This window comes from Haemaphysalis longicornis, unplaced genomic scaffold, assembly GCF_048455015.1.
Source record: "Haemaphysalis longicornis isolate Haplotype H1 unplaced genomic scaffold, Haemaphysalis longicornis Haplotype H1 scaffold_6, whole genome shotgun sequence".
NCBI lineage: Eukaryota > Metazoa > Arthropoda > Arachnida > Ixodida > Ixodidae > Haemaphysalis > Haemaphysalis longicornis.
In genome coordinates this window covers 127,626,008-127,634,288 of record NW_027526407.1, presented here as the reverse complement: position 1 = coordinate 127,634,288, position 8,281 = coordinate 127,626,008, and the positions used below count along the sequence as shown (strand labels likewise).

Below are 8,281 nucleotides of genomic sequence, written 5' to 3'. Positions count from 1 at the left end.
GGCTGGCTATCAGGTGGTCTATAGCAGACGCCAAAAACGAGTGTAAGGGCTCCGGTAGATATGCATGTCCAGATTAATTCTATGTTGTTGTCAATGAGAACGAGTGAGGATGATAAGGTATTTCTAATGGCTATAAGCCCACCACCGCCTGTTTTGCTTTGGCGGTCACGGCGGATAATTGTGAAATTCGAGTTATCAGGGAACACCGCCGTATCTCTAATACCTTCATGCAACCATGTTTAGGTTAGTACGACTATGTCAGCACTAACATCAGTTATAAAACTGTGAATTTCGTCGCGCTTCGTTTTTAGGCTTCGTGCGTTTGTAAATGCAATGTTCATATCTACAAATGCTATGGGATGTGGACGCGTGTTACACGAGGTGGAATGCTTAGGAACCTGTCACGTGCTGCCATCTGATGGGATATCTGATGATATATTTTGGAACCTATTGGTGCGCGAGTTACTGCATTCCTTGACGCTGTTAGTGTTCGGGTCGTAGAAATAAGATTTTTTACCGCCGATTAGCTTTTCCACCCTAAGCTTGAATGCGCACTTTTGTGGTCGAATGAACTTTAGCAACTTCGCACGCGCAATGCGGGCGGCTGGAGCAAAGTTCTCTCTCACGGCGAAGGTTGTATCTTTTAGAATAGTTCCACAGCTTAAGATCTTTTCTTTAGTTTTGAAGTGAGCTAATTTCATTACAATTGGGCGTTTTTTGTCAGCTGAAAATTTTCCAATTCGATGAGCGCGCTCACTGGAATTTGGTTCAAGCGTAATTCCGAGATGGTCGGTGCAGAATTTCATGACCTTTTGCTCTGACTCATCCCATGTTTCCTTTGCAGAGTCTTCAATTCCCAGGAATAGAAGATTGTTACGGCGTAGCCGATTATTGGCGTCGGTATTAGCAGCTTTTAAAGTTTCAATTTCATGTTTGATACTCACTGCGTCACGTGGTGCGGTGTTCAGGGATGGTTTGGTTTGGGCAGATTCTAGAAGTGAGATTCGCGTTTGTTAGTGTTGAAAGAACTGTTTCATGGTTAGTTTGCTTTGCCTTGAGCTAGGTAATGTCTACACGGATGGCTAGGATGGTTTCATCGAGCTGCTTGATTGCGGCAGACATGGATTCTATCTGAGCTTTGGCTGGGCCGGGGTTGAGCTCCACATCACCGGACACCAATAACAATAACTCTGATAAAAATTGCATGGTAAAAGCATCATAACACAGGCAAAGCAAGTTTCGCTACTTGAAGTCGCACGGGCACGACACCGCTGTAAGAAAGTAGTTGTTGGTACTGTATTGTTTAGCACGGTTAAGGTAACCAACCTGGAATGTCAGGAGGGGCGTGACCATTCTGCACCAAGCGGTGTCGTGCCCCGGCAGTTCGGTGATGAATGGGTGGCTAAGTATGATGCGCTTTTCCCACGTGACCGGTGACGTCGATGAAGTGAAGAGTGGCCAGGCGAAGTTCTTGGCGCGGGCTGGCGTCTGCGGGCAGGTGACGGGTAAAGGGTTCGCGCGTCGATCTAGGCTCCAAGTGGTTGCTGTCGGCTCGAGTAGGTCTCCCGGAGGTGACCAAGCGGGGCCGCCAAATCGCCAGGTATCAGCAACCCAACAAGCCAGGATCTGGAACGTCAGGAGTGGCGTGAGTATTCTGCGCCAAGCGGTGTCGTGCCGCGGCAGTTCGGTGAAGATTGGGCAGTTAAGTACGATGCGCTCGTCCAACGTGACCGGTGACGTCGATGAAGTGAAGAGTTGCCAGGCGAATTTCTTGGCGCGGGTTGGTGTCGGCGGGCAGGTGAGGGGTAAAGGGTTCGGGCGTTGATCGAGGCTTCAAGTGGTTGCTGTCGGTTCGAGTAGGTCTCCCGGAGGTGACCAAGCGTGGCCGCCAAATCGCCAGGTATCAGCAACCCAGCAAGCCAGGATCTGGATCTGGAGGCCAAGAGAGGCCAAGGAGAATTAAAGGCTATTTGCTGAGGGTTGGTGTTCGGTTTGCATGTCTTCGGTGCATAAAACGTCCGCTTACGCAGTCCGTATGGTTACATCGTCTGCATATTGTGTGAATCTTGCAGCAGAGTCACGTTCGAGATTTCGAGAGACCGTCACCATGGCGAGATTAAATAGTATCGGGGACAGTATGGATCCCTGAGGTACCTCGCGGTCAAGGTAGTAAGTGCGAGGAGTCCAGCCTGGTTGAGATCTTTGAAGTCGTATTGGCCGAGCGTTCTGAAATTTGCGGATCCAGGTTTGTGCCCGGGTGTTTGGGAAGGCGTGCGCCAGTTCCTCTAGTATGGCGGATTGCTTGACGCTATCAAAATTCATGCGAAGGTCAACTGCTATGACCAGATTGGGAGGAGAGCGGTTAATATGGGAGCTATGGATCAATCTACGAAATAGCCAAATGCTATAGCGTGTGCTAAGGTTAGGGAGGAAGCCAGTCTGCTCTGAGGGAAAGTATAGTGGGACATGTACGATGTAATGAGTAATGCAGTAATTGATTAGCTATTCGATGAGTTTGCAAAAAAAGGAGTAAGAGAGATGGGTAGGAGGTTGTTGAGGTCAGTTGGGCCGGTACCAGTCTTCTTGGGTTTGGGAATAGGCAAGATGAGAGTGAGCTCGAGATACTCAAGAACTTCACCAGTTCCCCAGCAGTGGTCAGCATGCCAAGTAAGGCAACACGGGTAGGCTTTGGCAAGTTGCGGAGGTGTTTCCAAATCACAAAGTCGTGTAGAGGTTCATATTTGGGTTTAACATTTGGAATGGCCGTGTAAAGTTCATTGAAGGTGAAGGAAAGAACGAGATCGTCCTGAGGTGACAAAATGGGTATGTGTGTAAGAGGAGAGGTGATGGAGTTTCCCGCGAGGAAAGAAAGCCATACTATTATCATGTTCAACGGTGACTGGCCAAAATTTACCAAAAAGTGGAAATCGCTGTTTTTTCCTAGGTAAATGATTTTGGTAAATTTTCCAGCGAGCCCAAAGGTGTTTTCATGACCAAGTCGGGCACAGAGATCATTCCAGTGGTGATTGGAAAGGCAACGTTGATATTACGTGATGTGTATTTACTGCCGTCGGAAGCGCACAAGGATTGTATGACGTTTGCCGATAGCGCGGTATAATTGTGAGAGATAGTGCACTTTTTTTAGATGTTTGTGAGGTGGGACTCGAGAGCCGGTGTGTAAGATGAGCACTGGATTTCTTCAGTGGTTGCTTGGTTACAATTTCGTGTAGTATTTGCACAATTATCGAAAGAGGCAGGAGGTTCTTCTTAATCGATATATTCGTAGAAGGTGTCCCATTTAGTCGTGATTGTGTTTGCCTGGTGCGAGCCTTCTTGCCAAAAAACGTTATAAAAAAGGGGACGTGGTCGCTATGCCAGGTGCTAGAGTAGGGGGACCAACTTTTGATGAGATATGGTTGTTGCCCAAGTGAGGTCCGGTGTGGTGTCATCCTGAGCTCTAGGAAGGCCAATTCTGGTCTTTTGAAAAGGTTCATTGATAAGAACAAAACTGTGTAGATCCATGTTGTCGGCGAGAGAGCTTCATCGAGCAGATGTGCTGCTGTAACCCAATGGTGGGTAAGGGGCGTTAAAGTGACCACCAATCAGTATTGAAATGTTTGGGTGACGGGTGATGAGAGCCGGGATCCAGGGAAACTCGAAGGAACGTGAGGAACTGTGGATAGGTTTGTAGAAGGATGAGACGAGAATAATTTTGCGACCAGTAGAGAGGCGTGTGAGAACTACAACGACTTCCTGAATACAGGACGAAAACTGACGGAGTATGATGGAAGAGGTAGCGATATGAGACTGTGCAAGAAATGCGGCATATCCTGGAGTGAGAGTTGATTTTACTTTGGGGCTACCACGCGCTACTTGTGTGATATATTGGTTCGTATTTTCAACATTACCCGAAAACTCGGAGTTCCCCGTGTTTTCTGAAAGAGAATAACGGAAGATTGATACCGTTTCACCTTCTTTAGTAAAGTAGTGCGCTGGTGCTGAAACTGCGGCCGTTACACTTTAGTGTAGTTATTGGGGAAGTCATGAAACTATCTACGGACGCGGAGGTGGGATCTTTCTCCGAGGCTCCTTGTTTGGGTGAATAGGTGGAGGGCGAGTAATGACTTGTAGAAGTTTGCGTAGTGCATTCACCTGCGTGTCGATATAGTCATGCGTGTTTTTGCCATCTTCCTGTCGAGCGAGTCGTTCTTGATGTATGTCAGTATGTATAGTTTGTAGTACTTGAGTAAGGTAATGGTCCTGTTTGGATTAAGATGTAGGAGTGCGTTTAGTACTGACTGGGTTTCGAGTGCGCCTTGTGTATGAAGGGGTTGTCGACGTAGGTGGCTGAAGGAGCGCGGTGGAGAGGGGAACATATGAGAGGAGGATGGAAGTCTTGGTTGTTGGGCTCCTTTGGGTTCCATGATTTCGGCTTTAAGTTACTGGATTGTGGATGAAGGGTGATCAGTTGAGCAAGAATATGTGCCATATTGCTCAACTCGAGTTTTTTGATAGAGAATTCTTTTTGGGCTTGTTTGTAACGGTTTGCACAGCAGGAAGACGAGGGAATGAAATAACGTTTTGATGCACAAGATCCACCCATAAGACGGAATTGGTGCGTTTCTTGGCATTGGGCTTGTTGAATGGCGTGGGAACTCTTCCAGGACAGCTCGGGTTCAGTGCAATGTTGGCCAACCTAACACCAACAGTGAAGTGTATGGTCGGTTCACTGTCTCTTGTGCCGGGATGCGTTTTCGCACAGTTGCGACAAACTGTTGTGGAAGGACATCGAGACATATGTCCGATGTTATGGCAGTTGTAAAAGACTATGTGACGAGGTTCGTCTGGTGACACTTTTATTATAGCCGTATAGTATTCTACCACTTATGGGAGATTCGGATAGTCCAACGTTAAGACTGCTATGTTGGAGTGGCCAAGGCGGTGGAATGCTATGATTTTCGCTTGTTTGTAGCGGATCCATCTCAGAATTTCTTCATTTGTTTGATTGGACTCAGCTTCCATAACACCTATGGACGTATTGGGCTGATACGGGGACAGCTTGATTTCGATTGGAATGGTGAGTGAGGATCCGCCCTGGAAGAAATGTAACTGATTGGCTGATAAGAGACGTTGGGTGTGCAAATCGTCGTGCATTGTGATATAAAGGCAGTTACCGACTAGGTCGTTTCGGTGGGAAACTAGATCAGAGAGGTAAGGATTGGGTAATGTAAGGGCCAGGGTATGTTTTGTAATCTCATTGACGCTGATTTTAGCGAGCGGTCTGAGTACAAACCGACAGCGTGGCCACTCAGCCGATCAGTTTTGTTCACGGTTCTGCCGGTGGAAGCAGTTGGCCAAGTCAATGAAGCACGGTCATTGAGAGGTGAGAGTTGAGTCGTTCTAGGTAGTTCTGGGGTGCGTCAACTTATCTGGGAACACTCGGCGGGTGTTGCACGCCGTCTTGCATATTGACGACTTCACATGCCACGGTTGGTTCACTATGGGGCGCTGTTCCATTCATGCTTGATGAACTGCTGGGAGGTGTAGAAGTACGGGACACCATTGGAGACGAAGTCATATCGTGGGCCAGTGGTGGCATAGCCGCTGTCATGGGGGGCAGCGTAGTAATGTCTGGCGTTGTCGACGCAGGAGTGAGAAGCGACGCCGTCTGAAAGTCCCGCACAGGGGACCACAGCAGCGCCGGCGGCGCCGACATAATTTATACCAGTCCGAAACTGGAAGCGCGGTGGTGGGGCTGAAGAAAGCCCAGAGGTTCAAAGAAACTGGAGACACTGGATATCAAAACGATGTGGGGCGCTTCGTTATCAACAGGGAATAACTGAGAAAAAGGTGGCTTGTAGCGAACAGGATTTAGAAGCCGGCAAAGCAGCAGCCGATACGCAACTATATGTTGTTGTTGTTGTTGTTGTTGTTCCTTGATATTGGAGCATACCCAATCAGGGGATCGACGCCACTATACCGGCAGGCTCTTGGTCATCGTCTTTCCAGAACAAGAAGCGTCTGGTAACGGATTAATAGTTTCTCATTTGCCCAGGTGAAGCCAGAGAGCGAAAGGCAAGCAACTGGCCACGAAAAACCCTTTTTCTGGTTAGCCAACAAAGGTCTGCGGAGGAACGACAAACCTCTGGCCGATGATTGAATTTTTTTGTGCGGCCACCCGCGTAGAAATAATGCCCGCACAGAGGCGAGCCAGAGCACTAAAGAATAGCACATGTGAACGTGACTCCTCCGGACGGAGGACGGGCGGTGGGCGGGAAAGACAATGATGCGGGAGAGCGACCCGTTTGTCTAGGGAACGATAGCATGCAGTAGCTTGGTATATGTCTTCTCGAGCGCCTGGTGGTAGCAGTGACCCCTTCCCTGAACTTCTGTTTTCGTGAGTCAGCTGACGAAGGCCCCTTATAGGCAGAAAGATCTCTCCTTTAGTTACTAAGCTCTGACAAAAAAGAAAGCCCTGCTACGGACGTAAGATTTGTTTATTTAAAATAATGGTGTTTAAATAAAATATTGGTAATGCTAAAGTAAATTCAAAGATTCGTTCCACCCTCCGCAGCCCACCTAAACAATAGGCACACCTGAATGCTACATTTACATCACACAAAACTCTTAAACGAGAGCCGCAAAGTCGACGTAAGGTCATCGTTTTTTTTGGATAAATGAAAAAAAAAAACGGCCACCCTTACAATGAATCTAACTAGCAAACGTATTGTGTTCGGAAGCGCCACGCCACTTTGGTGACTTTAGGCCCAATAGGAATGAATAAAACCAAAAACAAGACACGAGCATGTAGACGAGTCCTTTATTTCTTATTTTTCCAGCGCATAACACACATGCATATGATCCTGGCATAGAGGTATGAGGACGTAATACACTTATGGCCACTGATTCACATCAACCCTTAATTTGAGACATGCGTTGTTAAAATACTTAACATTAAATTAGCGTCGCAATTGCAACGCACCAATTAACCCTGCCAAGCGTGAATGCATACTGTACTGTGCCACAATATCTTTCTATCCTACTACTTCCCCTAAAACACTATATGTTTGCGTATTTGCAGAGTGAAACAATTTGGAGGTAATATTTTATACATAAACAGTATGTGGGCAAAAAAGAGCACATCGAGGTCTCGAAAGATGTATTTTACGTTACCTAGACGCCATGCTGAAGTTTTACGCTCTAAATATTTTTATGAAACCAGAATCCTGTGGAAACAACTGCAGTTGTTCATCAATATTCGAGTAAACATGGTGGTTTCAAAGCCTTATTTTTTCCCGCCCTGTGCAAAATACCCTCCTGTCATGCGCAGAGGATAATATAAGTGTCACGAGGTTGCGTGCAGGTTCTTGAAACCAAACTAGACATACGATGAATGTAAATATCTATATAGTACGACATCGCGTGCTTTGCGCATCCTTACTATCGAAACAGGGTATCCGCGGATGTTATCAAACGCGTGTATCTGTTAGAACATGGAGATTTAGAAGAATGTTGCTTGAGGTTTTCCGGCATCGTCATAGCACGCTCTCAGTTATAACTTTAATTTTATCTATGTTGTTGGAACAAACATAATCTCTCCCAGGCAACGTGTGGATCACTGCTATACTTTGTTCACAGTAGCGAATACACCGCATTTAATAATTTTTTCACGATTTAAGCCTATGCCATTTTTACGCAACCGAGGGGATCACTCTTTCTCCAAAATGAATTATTACTGGAGCGTGGACATTACAAATAATTACCTGCATACAATTTCTTTGTGAGGGCTATCACTTGGTCGAGAACTTCAATAGTATAATTGATAGGGTTGTCAGTGACGAGTCATCTATACAAGTGAACGAGACACGAAGGGGGTTATGAGATACTCTGCTGATGGTAGAGCCAACACGCGGTCGTATACCGCCTCCCGACACAAAAATGTTCTCTCGTGTGTCTCTGTCTCCCCATTCGCATTTCTCCCCATGCGCGTCCCATTGGAACGTCCCTTGCTATTTCTTCACGCACATTTTTGGCCTGTGGACATGTGTGGTGTTTTAAACACAATTCAGCTACTTCTATAGAATTTTCCTGACTCGGAAGATATAAATAAGAACAATCGCTTCTGAACACGACTATACGCTTGTTTAGAAACTTGGTGCGGGGATTTAAAGACTACTGTCTGAACAAACGTCGGGCTGAATGTAACGGGGGGAGGCCGGGGTAGGGGGATAAAGAGACGTCTTTGCTCGTTATAAAAATAATTATTCAACCTGCTCTTTGA

At 46.6% G+C, this 8,281-nt stretch overlaps 1 pseudogene; it reads right to left on the bottom strand.

Annotated features, from left to right (window-relative positions):
* Window positions 1-401: 401 nt before the first annotated feature.
* The window catches only part of LOC144143241 (uncharacterized), a 42,910-nt pseudogene continuing 35,030 nt past the window's right edge, over window positions 402-8,281 (bottom strand).